Raw genomic sequence first — 13,381 nt, 5'->3', positions numbered from 1 at the left:
GATTCTGATTAAGGAATCCAAGAGATATCCACTCAATCTAAGGTAGAACGGAGGTGGTTGTCAGGCACATGTTCATAGGTGAGAATGATTATGAGTGTCACGGATCATCACATTCATCAAGTTGAGGAACAAGTGATATCTTAGAACAAGAATAAGTTGAATTGAATAGAAGAACAATTGTAATTGCAATAATACTCGAGGTACAGCAGAGCTCCACACCTTAATCTATGGTGTGTAGAAACTCTACCGCTGAAAATACATAAGAACAAGGTCTAGGCATGACCGAATGGCCAGCCTCCCAAAGAGGGTTCAATCATAAAAACATGATCAAAAGATGATCCGAAGATTGAAAGATTCTCCAAATACAATAGCAAAAGGTCCTATTTATAGAGAACTAGTAGCCTAAGGTTTACAGAAATGAGTAAATGAAGTAAAAATCCACTTCCGGGCCCACTTGGTGTGTGCTTGGGCTGAGCATTGAAGCTTCCATGTGTAGAGACTTTTCTTGGAGTTAAACGCCAGCTTTTGTGCCAGTTTGGGCGTTTAACTCCCACTTTTGTGCCAGTTCCGGCGTTTAACGCTGGGAATTCTGAAGTTGACTTTGAACGCCTGTTTGGGCCATCCAAACTCGGATGACGTATGGACTATTATATATTGATGGAAAGCCCTGGATGTCTACTTTCCAACGCAATTGAGAGCGTACCAATTAGGCTTCTATAGCTCCAGAAAATCTACTTCGAGTGCAAGGAGGTCAGAATCCAACAGCATCTGCAGCCCTTTTCAGCCTCTGAATCAGATTTTTGCTCGGGGCCCTCAATTTCAGCCAGAAAATACCTGAAATCACAGAAAAATACACAAACTCATAGTAAAGTCCAGAAAAGTGAATTTTAAATAAAAACTAATAAAAATATAATAAAAACTAACTAAAATATACTAAAAGCATACTAAAAACAATGCCAAAAAGTGTATAAATTATCCGCTCATCACAACACCAAACTTAAATTGTTGCTTGTCCCCAAGCAACTGAAAATCAAATAGGATAAAAAGAAGAGAATATACAATGAATTCCAAAAACATCTATGAAGATCAATATTAATTAGATGAGCGGGGCTTTTAGCTTGTTGCCTCTGAACAGTTTTGGCATCTCACTTTATCCTTTGAAGTTCAGAATGATTGGATTCTATAGGAACTCAGAATTCGGATAGTGTTATTGATTCTCCTAGTTAAGTATGATGATTCTTGAACACAGCTACTTTATGAGTCTTGGCCGTGGCCCAAAGCACTCTGTTTTCCAGTCTTACCACCGGATACATCCATGCCACAGACACATAACTGGGTGAACCTTTTCAGATTGTGACTCAGCTTTACTAGAGTCCCCAACTATAGGTGTCCAGAGTTCTTAAGCACACTCTTTTTGCTTCGGATCACGACTTTAACCGATCAGTCTCAAGTTTTCACTTGACACCTTCACGCCACAAGCACATGGTTAGGGACAGCTTGGTTTAGCTGCTTAGGCCAGGATGTTATTCCTGTAGGCCCTCCTATCCACTGATGCTCAAAGCCTTGGATCCTTTTTATTATCCTTGCCTTTTGGTTTAAAGGGATATTGGCTTTTTCAGCTTGCTTTTTTTTTTTTTGAATTCACTGCTTTTTCTTGCTTCAAGAATCATTTTTATGATTTTTCAGATCCTCGGTAACATGTCTCCTTTTTCATCATTCTTTCAAGATCCAACAATTTTAACATTCATGAACAACAAATTCAAAAGACATATGCACTGTTCAAGCATACATTCAGAAATCAAAAGTATTGCCACCACATCAAAATAATTAATTTGTTATAAAATTCGAAATTCATGCAATTCTTCTCTTTTTCAATTAAGAACATTTTTCATTTAAGAAAGGTGATGGATTCATTGGACATTCACAACTTTAAGGCATAGACACTAAGACACCAATGATCATAAGACAAAAATATAAATAAAACATAAAGCATAATTTTCAAAAAACAGAAAAATAAAGAACAAGGAGATTAAAGAACGGGTCCACCTTAGTGATGGCGGTTTGTTCTTCCTCTTGAAGATCTTATGGAGTGCTTGAGCTCCTCAATGTCTCTTCCTTGCCTTTGTTGCTCCTCTCTCATGATTCTTTGCTCTTCTCTAATTTCATGGAGGAGGATGGAATGTTCTTGGTGCTCCACCCTTAGTTGTCCCATGTTGGAACTTAATTATCCTAGGGAGGTGTTGATTTGCTCCCAATAGTTTTGTGGATGAAAGTGCATCCCTTAAGGAATCTCAGTGATTTCATGATGAGGAATTTCCTCATGTCCATGAGTGGGATCTCTTGTTTGATCCATCCTCTTCTTAGTGATGGGCTTGTCCTCATCAATGAGGATGTCTCCCTTTATGTTAATTCCAACTGAATTATAGAGGTGACAAATGAGATGAGGGAAGGCTAACCTTGCCAAGGTAGAGGACTTGTCTACCACCTTATAAAGTTCTTGGGATATAACCTCATGAACTTCTACTTCCTCTCCAATCATGATGCTATGAATCATGATAGCCCGGTCTATAGTAATTTCAGACCGGTTGCTAGTAGGAATGATTGAGCGTTGGATAAACTCCAACCATCCCCTAGGCACGGGCTTGAGGTCATGCCTTCTCAGTTGAACCGGCTTCCCTCTTGAATCTCTCTTCCATTGAGCGCCCTCTTCACAAATGTCTATGAGGACTTGGTCCAACCTTTGATCAAAGTTGACCCTTCTAGTGTAGGGGTGTTCATCTCCTTGTATCATGGGCAAGTTGAATGCCAACCTTACATTTTCCGGACTAAAATCTAAGCATTTCCCCCGAACCATTGTAAGCCAATTCTTTGGGTCCGGGTTCACACTTTGATCATGGTTCTTGGTGATCCATGCATTGGCATAGAACTCTTGAACCATTAAGATTCCGACTTGTTGAATGGGGTCGGTATGAACTTCCCAACCTTTTCTTTGGATCTCATGTCGGATCTCTGGATATTCACTCTTTTTGAGTTTGAAAGGGACCTCGAGGATCACCTTCTTCATGGCCACAACTTCATAGAAGTGGTCTTGATGCACCCTTGAGATGAATCTCTCCATCTCCCATGACTCGGAGGTAGAATCTTTTGCCTTCCCTTTCCTCTTTCTAGAGGTTTCTCCGGCCTTAGGTGCCATAAATGGTTATGGAAAAACAAAAAGCAACGCTTTTACCACCCAAACTTAGAAAGTTTGCTCGTCCACAAGCAAAAGAAGAAAGAAAGGAGTAGAAGAAGAAGAAAATGGAGGACATGGAGGGGGCTTTGTGGTTCGGCCATTATGGGTGGGTTTGGGAGGTAAAGTGATTTGAATTTGGATGGTGAGGGGTTTTTTTTGGGGAAGAGGTATTGAGGTGATTGGTGAATGGGTGAAGAAGAGAGAGAGTGGTGGGGTAGGTGGGGATCCTGTGGGGTCCACAGATCCTGAGGTGTCAAGGATAGCTCATCCCTGCACCAAGTGGCGTGTAAAACGCCCTTTCTGTCAATCCTGGCGTTAAACGCCGGGCTGCTGCCCTTTTTTGGCGTTAAACGCCAGTCTGGTGCCCCTTTTTGGTGTTAAACGCCAGTCTGGAGCCCCTTTCTGGCGTTAAACACCCAGAATGGTGCCAGACTAGGCGTTAAACGCCCATTTGCTGCCCTTTCTGGCGTTTAAACGCCAACAAGTTTTTCCTCCAGGGTGTGGTGTTTTTCTTTTTGCTTTTTCATTCTGTTTTTGCTTTTTCAATTATTTTTGTGACTTCACATGATCATCAACCTATAGAAAACATAAAATTACAATGGAAAATAGATAAATATAACATTGAGTTGCCTCCTAACAAGCATTTCTTTAATGTCAGTAGCTTGACAGTGGGCCCTCATGGAGTCTCACAGATGTTCAGAGTAATGTTGGAACCTCCCAACACCAAACTTAGAGTTTGAATGTGCGGGTTCAACACCAAACTTAGAATTTGGTTGTGGCCTCCCAACACCAAACTTAGAGTTTGATTGTGGGGGCTCTGTTTGACTCTGTTTCGAGAGAAGCTCTTCATGCTTCCTCTCCATGGTTACAGAGGGATATCCTTGAGCCTTAAACACAAAGGATTCTTCATTCACTTGAACGATCAATTCTCCTCTGTCAACATCAATCACAACCTTTGCTGTGGCTAGGAAGGGTCTGCCAAGGATGATGGATTCATCCAGGGTCCTGTCTCTTTTGAGGTAATCTCTACCTAGTCAAGACATCCAGTTCTTTAGTGAGCAAAGGGGGTTCGTCTTCCCAAGTCTCATTACCAAATAACTTGTCATTTAGCTTCATGATTGCTCCAAGGTACTTAGCAACTTGCTCTTCAGTGACATCTTCGTCTTCTTCAGAGGAAGAATACTCATCAGAGCTCATGAATGGCATAAGTAAATCCAATAGAATCTCTATGGTCTCAGTGTGAGCCTCAGATTCCCATGGTTCCTCATTAGGGAACTCATTGGAGGCCAGTGGACGTCCATTGAGGTCTTCCTCAGTGGCGATCACTGCCTCTTTCTCCTCTCCAAATTCGGCCATGTTGATGGCATTACACTCTCCTTTTGGATTCTCTTCTGTATTGCTTGGAAGAGTACTAGGAGGGAGTTCAGTAACTTTCTTACTCAGCTGACCCACTTGTGCCTCCAAGTTTCTAATGGAAGACCTTGTTTCAGTCATGAAACTTTGAGTGGTTTTGATTAGATCAGAGACTATGTTTGCTAAGTCAGAGTAGCTCTGCTTAGAATTCTCTGTCTGTTGCTGAGAAGATGATGGAAAAGGCTTGCCATTGCTAAACCTGTTTCTTCCACCATTATTGTTGTTGAAACCTTGTTGAGGTCTCTGTTGATCCTTCCATGAGAGATTTGGATGATTTCTCCATGAAGGATTATAGGTGTTTCCATAGGGTTCTCCCATGTAATTCACCTCTTCCATTGATGGGTTCTCAGGATCATAAGCTTCTTCTTCAGATGAAGCGTCCTTAGTACTGCCTGGTGCAGCTTGCATTCCAGACAGAATTTGAGAAATCATATTGACTTACTGAGTCAATATTTTGTTCTGAGAATATGGCATTCAGAGTATCAATCACAAGAACTCCTTTCTTCTGATTCGTCCCATTGTTCACAGGATTCCTTTTAGAAGTGTACATGAATTGGTTATTTGCAACCATTTCAATGAGTTCTTGAGCTTCTACAGGCGTCTTCTTCAGATGAAGAGATCCTCCAGCAGAGCTGTCCAATGACATCTTGGATAGTTTAGACAGACCATCATAGAAGATACCTATGATGCTCCATTCAGAAAGCATGTCAGAAGGACACTTTCTGATCAATTTTTTATATCTTTCCCAAGCTTCATAGAGGGATTCACCTTCCTTCTGTCTGAAGGTTTCGACTTCCACTCTAAGCTTACTCAATTTTTGAGGTGGAAAGAACTTTGCCAAGAAGGCATTGAATAGCTTTTCCCAAGAGTTCAGGCTTTCTTTAGGTTGTGAGTCCAACCATATCCTAGCTCTGTCTCTTACAGCAAAAGGGAATAGCATAAGTCTGTAGACCTCAGGGTCAACCCCATTCGTCTTGACAGTGTCACAGATTTACAAGAATTCAGCTAAAAACTGATGAGGATCTTCCAATGGAAGTCCATGGAACTTGCAATTCTGTTGCATTAGAGAAACTAATTGAGGCTTAAGCTCAAAGGTGTTTGCTCCAATGGCAGGGATAGAGATGCTTCTCCCATAGAAGTCGGGAGTAGGTGCAGTAAAGTCACCCAGCACCTTCCTTGCATTGTTGGCATTGTTCTTGTTTTTGGCTGCCATGTTTTCTTCTTATTTGAAGATTTCTGTTAGGTCCTCTACAGAGAGTAGTGCTTTAGCTTCTCTTAGCTTTCGCTTCAAGGTCCTTTCAGGTTCAGGGTCAGCCTCAACAAGAATGCTTTTGTCTTTGCTCCTGCTTATATGAAAGAGAAGAGAACAAGAAAATATGGAATTCTCTATGTCACAGTATAGAGATTCCTTGAGATGTCAGAGGAAAATAAGAATAGAAGGAGGAGGTAGAAGAAGAAGAATTCGAACTTATCAAGAGAGATAGAGTTCGAATTGTTGATAGTGGAGGAGTGTTAGTCCTTAAATAGAAGGATGTGAAAAGAGAGGAAGAATTTTCGAAAATAAATTAAAAGATTTTGAAGAAATTTTGAAAAATTGAAGAATGATTTTCAAAAATTAAAGTTGGGAAAGAAATAAAGTGATTTTTGAAAAAGATTTTGAAATTAGAAATAAAAAAGATTGAAAATTATTTGGAAAAAGATGTGATTAAGAAGATATGATTGAAGAGTTATAGTTTTAAAAATATATGATTGAAAAGATATGATTGAGAAACAATTTAAAAAGATTTGATTTTTAAAATTAATGACTTGGCTAACAAGAAATTTAAAGGATATGATTCAAACATTAAACCTTTCTTAACAGAAAAGGCAACATACTTGAAATGTTGAATCAAATCATTAACTGTAGGCAAGTATTTTTGAGAATGGAAAGAAATTGATTTTGAAAATATATGATTGAAAAGATATGGTTTGAAAAATATTTGATTTTGAAAAATTATGAAAACTTGAAAAAAATTTGAATTAAAAACAAAATCTTCCCTCTTGTATCATCCTAGCGTTAAACGCCCAGAATGGTATCCATTCTGGCATTTAACGCCCAAAATGCTACCTTTTTGGGTGTTAAACACCCAGCCAGGTACCCTGGCTGGTGTTTAAACGCCAATTTTCCTTCTTCACTGGGCGTTTTGAATGCCCAGCTTTTTCTGTGTAATTCCTCTGCTGCATGTTCTGAATCTTCAGTTCTCTGTATTATTGACTTGAAAAGACACAAATTAAAAATTTTTTTGAATTTTTAATGATGAGGAATAATCAAAATGCAACTAAGATCAAATAAACAATGCATGCAAGACACCAAACTTAGAAGTTTGTATACTATTGACACTAACAAATTGAGAATGCATATGAGAAACAACAAAATACTCAAGACAAGAGAATTTAAAGATCTGAGTAAGGAAATCATCAAGAACAACTTGAAGATCAATGAAGAACATAATGCATGTAATTTTTGAAAATTAGAAGAATAAAGACATGCAATCCACACCAAACTTAAAATTAGACACTAGACTCAAACAAGAAACATAAAAATATTTTTTATTTTAAGATTTTATAAATTTTTTTTGTGCTTTTTTGAAAATTGAGTGGAAAAGAAAAACAAGGGTTCAAAATTCTTAATGAGAATTCCAGGAATCATTGCAATGCTAGTCTAAGACTCTGGTCCAGGAATTAGACATGGCTTCACAGCCAGCCAAGCTTTCAGTGAAAGCTCCGGTCCAAAACACTAGACATGGCCAATGGCCAGCCAAGCTTTAGCAGATCATTGCTCACAATAGCAAAATTGATAGAAATCAACAAGCTCTTGTGATGATAAGTTGAAACCTCAGTCCAAAAGATTAGACATGGCTTCACAGCCAGCCATACTTCAACAAATCATCATGAAACTCTAGAATCCATTCTTAAAAACTCTGAAGAACAAAATAGAAATATTTTTTGTATTTTTGAAAAATTTTCGAAAAGTAAAAAGCTTAAACATAAAATAAAATTACCTAATCTAAGCAACAAGATGAACCATCAGTTGTCCAAACTCAAACAATCCCCGGCAACGGCGCCAAAAACTTGGTGCACGAAATTGTGATCATCAATGGCGCCATCAACATGGTACGCTCAATTGCAATCTCAACTCTTTATCACAACTTCGCACAACTAACCAGCAAGTGCACTGGGTCTCCAAGTAATAAACCTTACGCGAGTAAGGGTCGATCCCAAGGAGATTGTTGGTATGAAGCAAGCTATGCTCATCTTGTAAATCTCAGTCAGGCGGATTCAAATGGTTATGGAGGATTGATAATTAAAAGATGAATAAAACATAAAATAAAGATAGAGATACTTATGTAATTCATTGGTGAGAATTTCAGATAAGCGTATGGAGATGCTTTGTCCCTTCCATCTCTCTGCTTTCCTACTGTCTTCATCCAATCCTTCTTACTCCTTTCCATGGCAAGCTGTATGTTGGACATCACCATTGTTAATGGCTACAGTCTCGTCCTCTCAGTGAAAATGTTCAACGCGCTCTGTCACAGCACATCTATTCATCTGTCGGTTCTCGATCATGTAGGAATAGAATCCAGTGATTCTTTTACGTCTGTCACTAATGCCCCACAATCGCGAGTTTAAAGCTCGTCACAGTCATTCAATCCCTGAATCCTACTCAGAATACCATAGAAAAGGTTTAGACCTTCCGGATTCTCAAAAATGGCTGCCAATGGATTCTAGCTTATACCACGAAGATTCTGATTAAGGAATCCAAGAGATATCCACTCAATCTAAGGTAGAACGGAGGTGGTTGTCAGGCACACGTTCATAGGTGAGAATGATGATGAGTGACATAGATCATCATATTCATCAAGTTGAGGAACAAGTGATATCTTAGAACAAGAATAAGCTGAATTGAATAGAAGAACAATAGTAATTGCATTAATACTCGAGGTACAACAGAGCTCCACACCTTAATCTATGGTGTGTAGAAACTCTACCGTTGAAAATACATAAGAACAAGGTCTAGTCATGGCCAAATGGCCATCCTCCCAAAGAGGGTTCAAGCATAAAAACATGATCAAAAGATGATCCGAAGATTGAAAGATTCTCCAAATACAATAGCAAAAGGTCCTATTTATAGAGAACTAGTAACCTAGAATTACAGAAATGAGTAAATGACGTAAAAATCCACTTCCGGGCCCACTTGGTGTGTCCTTGGGCTGAGCATTGAAGCTTCCATGTGTAGAGACTTTTATTGGAGTTAAACGCCAGCTTTTGTGCCAATTTGGGCGTTTAACGCCGGGAATTCTGAAGTTGACTTCGAACGCCTGTTTGGGCCATCAAATCTCGGGTAAGTATAAACTATTATATATTGCTGGAAAGCCCTAGATGTCTACTTTCCAACGCAATTGAGAGGGCGCCAATTGGGTTTCTGTAGCTCTAAAAAATCTACTTTGAGTATAGGGAGGTCAAAATCCAACAGCATCTGCAGCCCTTTTCAGCCTCTGAATCAGATTTTTGCTCAGGGGCCTCAATTTCAGCCAGAAAATACCTGAAATCATAGAAAAATACACAAACTCATAGTAAAGTCTAGAAAAGTGAATTTTAACTAAAAACTAATAAAAATATAATAAAAACTAACTAAAACATACTAAAAGCATACTAAAAACAATGCCAAAAAGCGTATAAATTATCGGCTCATCAAACGCCTAAAACACGTTACAACTTGGCGTTCAACTCCAAAAATGCCTCTGCACGTGTAAAGCTCAAGCTCAGCCAAAGCACACACCAAGTGGGCCCTGGAAGTGGATTTCTGCATCAATTACTTACTTTTGTAAACCCTAGTAGCTAGTCTAGTATAAATAGGACATTTTACTATTGTATTAGACATCTTTGGTCTCGGTTTTATTCCATTATTCATCTTAGGAGACTTTTGATCATGTTTTGGGGGCTGGCCATTCGGCCATTCCTGAACCATCACTTATGTATTTTCAACGGTGGAGTTTCTACACACCATAGATTAAGGGTGTGGAGCTCTGCTGTACCTCGAGTTAATGCAATTACTACTATTTTCTATTCAATTCAGTTTATTCCTATTCTAAGATATTCGTTGCACTTCACCATGATGAATGTGATGATCCGTGACACTCATCATCATTCTCACCTATGAACGCATGACTGACAACCACCTCCGTTCTACCTTAGACCGGGCGCATATCTCTTAGATTCCTTAATCAGAATCTTCATGGTATAAGCTAGAATTGATGGCGGCATTCATGAGGATTTGGAGAGTCTAAACCTTGTCTGTGGTATTCCGAGTAGGATTCAGGGATTGAATGACTGTGACGAGCTTCAAACTCGCGATTGTTGGGCGTGATGACAAACGCAAAAGAATCAATGGATTCTATTCCAGCATGATCAAGAACCGACAGATGATTAGCCGTGCTGTGACAGAGCATTTGGACTTTTTTCACTGAGAGGATGGGATGTAGCCATTGACAATGGTGATGCCCTACATACAGCTTGCCATGGAAATGAGTAAGAAGGATTGGATGAATGTAGTAGGAAAGCAGAGATTCAGAAGGAGCACAGCAACTTCATACGCCTATCTGAAATTTCCATCAATGATTTACATAAGTATTTCTATCTTTATTTTCTGTTTATTTATTATTATTATTCAAAAATTCCATAACAAATTATTATCCGTTTAACTGAGATTTATAAGATGACCATAGCTTGCTTCATACCAACAATCTTCGTGGGATCGACCCTTACTCACGTAAGGTTTATTACTTGGACGACCCAGTGCACTTGCTGGTTAGTTGTGCGAGGTTGTGAAGAAAGTGCTGAGTTATAAATGCGCATACCATGTTGAATGCCATTATTAGAGATCACAATTCCGCCCACCAAGTTTTTGGCGCCGTTGCCGGGGATTGTTCGAGTTTGGACAACTAACGATTCATCTTGTTGTTCAGATTAGGTAATTTTCTTTTTGTTTTATTTTCGAAAAAAATTTTCAAAAATCTTTCAAAAATTTTTTCCTTTTGTTTTCGAAAATTTTTCAAAATTTTTAAGAATGAATTCTAGAGTTTCATGAAGCATGTTGAAATCTGGCTGGCTGTAAAGCCATGTCTAATTCTTTTAGACTGAGGCTTCCAAACCATCAGCATAGAGGCAAATTAATTGAAATATCAGCTGTTGTATGCTTGATTTATATCCTAAAGTTGGCTGGCTATTAAGCCATGTCCAACCCTTGGATTGGAGCTTTAGGCCAACATTGAAAGATTCCTGGAATTCTTATTAAAAATTTTTGAATTTCTTATTTTCTTTTTCCTATATTTTTTTTGAAAAAAATAAAAGAAAATACAAAAAAAAAAAAATAAAATCATAAAATAAAAAAAAATATTTTGTGTTTCTTGTTTGAGTCTTAAGTCAATTTATAAGTTTGGTGTCAATTGTATATTCATCTTATTCTTGCAATTTTCAAAAATTCATGCATCTTTGCATTCATATTGTCTAAGCATTAAAGATTTCTAAGTTTGGTGTCTTGCATGTTTTCTTTGCATCAAAAATTTTTCAAAAATATGTTCTTGATGTTCATCATGATCTTCAAAGTGTTCTTGGTGTTCATCTTGACATTCATAGTCTTCTTGCATGCATCATGAGTTTTGATTCATAATGTTCATATTGTGAGTCATTTTTGTTGTTTTTCTCTCTCATCATTAAAAATTCAAAAAATCAAAAAAATATTTTTTCCTTATTCCTCTCAATTTTAAAACTTAGCTATTTCTATAAGTCAAGTCAAATTTTCAATTTTAAAAATCTTATCTTTTCAAAACTTTTTCAAAAATCAATTCTTTTTTTATTTTTCTTACTATTTTTTGAAAATTTTTAATTTGAATTTTAAAATCTTTTTCTTATCTTTAATTCATGATTTTCAAAGGCTTTACTAACAATTAATGTGATTGATTCAAAAATTTGAAGTTTGTTACTTTCTTGTTAAGAAAGGTTCAATCTTTAAATTCTAGAATCATATCTTTTAGTTTCTTGTTAGCCAAGTAATTAATTTTAAATTTTAAAAATTAAATCTTTTTCAACCATATCTTTTTAATCATATCTTTTTATCATATCTTTTTAAATCATATCTTTTCCAAAAATTTGATTTCAAAATATCCCTTCTAACTTCTTATCTTCTTATCTTTTCAAAATCGATTTTAATATCTTTTTCAACTAACTAATTAACTTTTTATTTGTTTTTTATCTTTTTCAAAACCACCTAACTACTTTTCCCTCTCTAATTTTCGAAAATCACTTCCCTCTTTTTCGAAATTTTCTTAATTTATTAATTGTTTCAAATTTTAATTTTAATTTTATTTCTTCTCTTAATTTTTGAAAATCACTAACCCTTTTCAAAATTAATTTTCGAACCCTCTCCCTCTCATCTTCTTCTATTTATTTATTTATTCACTAACACTTCTCTTCATCTCAAGAATCTGAACCTATCCTCACCCTTGTGTTTGGATTCTTACTTTTTCTTTCCTCTATTCCCTTTTTCTTCTACTAACATAAAGGAATATCTATACTGTGATATAGAGGATTCCTCTTCTTTTTCTGTTCTCTTCTTTTTCATATGAGCAGGAACAAAGAAAAAGGCATTCTTGTTGAAGCTGATCCTGAACCTGAAAGGACTATGAAGAGGAAACTAAGAGAAGCTAAATTACAACAATCTAGAGACAACCTTACTGAAATTTTCAAACAAGAAAAGGATATGGCAGCCGAACCCAACAACAATAATGCAAGGAGGATGCTTGGTGATTATACTACACCTACTTCCAAGTTTGATGGAAGAAGCATCTCAATTCCTGCCATTGGAGCAAACAATTTTGAGCTGAAACCTCAACTAGTTGCTCTAATGCAACAAAACTGCAAGTTTCATGGACTTCCATCAGAAGATTCCTACCAGTTTTTAACTGAGTTCTTGTAGATCCGTGAGACTGTTAAGACTAATGGAGTAGATCCTGAAGTCTACAGGCTCATGCTTTTCCCTTTTGCTGTAAGAGACAGAGCTAGAACATCGTTGGACTCATAACCTAAGGATAGCCTGGACTCTTGGGATAAGCTGGTCACGGCCTTCTTGGTTAAATTCTTTCCTCCTCAAAAGCTGAGCAAGCTTAGAGTGGATGTTCAGACCTTCAAGAAAAAAGATGGTGAATCCTTCTATGAAGCTTGGGAAAGATACAAGAAGATGACCAAAAAGTGTCCTTCTGACATGTTTTCAGACTAGACCATGATAGATATATTCTATTATGGTCTGTCTGAGTTCTCTAAGTTGTCACTGGATTATTCTGCAGGTGGATCTATTCACCTAAAGAAAATGCCTGCAGAAGCTCAAGAACTTATTGAAATGGTTGCAAATAACCAATTCATGACCACTTCTAAGAGGAATTCCGTGAATAACGGGACGCCTCAAAGGAAGGGAGTTCTTGAAATTGATGCTCTAAATGCCATATTGGCTCAGAACAAAATGTTGACTCAGCAAGTCAACATGATTTCTCAAAGTCTGAATGGATGGCAAAATGCATCCAACAGTATTAAAGAGGTATCTTCTGAAGAAGAATCATATGATCCTGAAAACCCTGCAATGGCAGAGGTAAATTACATGGGTGAACCTTATGGAAACACCTATAATTCTTCATGGAGAAATCA

General features: G+C 37.4%; 2 non-coding genes across 2 annotated transcripts; one reads left to right on the top strand and one right to left on the bottom strand.

Annotated features, from left to right (window-relative positions):
* Window positions 1–5,345: 5,345 nt before the first annotated feature.
* Window positions 5,346–5,453, top strand: LOC112714207 (small nucleolar RNA R71). Its single transcript, XR_003159162.1, has one exon. It is a non-coding gene; the product is annotated as a small nucleolar RNA R71 (small nucleolar RNA).
* A 7,389-nt stretch (window positions 5,454–12,842) lies between these two features.
* On the bottom strand, window positions 12,843–12,946 carry LOC112713720 (small nucleolar RNA R71). Its single transcript, XR_003158690.1, has one exon. It is a non-coding gene; the product is annotated as a small nucleolar RNA R71 (small nucleolar RNA).
* Between the last annotated feature and the right edge of the window lie 435 nt (window positions 12,947–13,381).

This window comes from Arachis hypogaea, chromosome 9 (genome assembly GCF_003086295.3).
Source record: "Arachis hypogaea cultivar Tifrunner chromosome 9, arahy.Tifrunner.gnm2.J5K5, whole genome shotgun sequence".
NCBI classification, from domain to species: Eukaryota; Viridiplantae; Streptophyta; class Magnoliopsida; order Fabales; family Fabaceae; genus Arachis; species Arachis hypogaea.
Note: the sequence above shows the minus strand (reverse complement) of the source record. Positions and strands in the feature narration are given on the sequence as shown.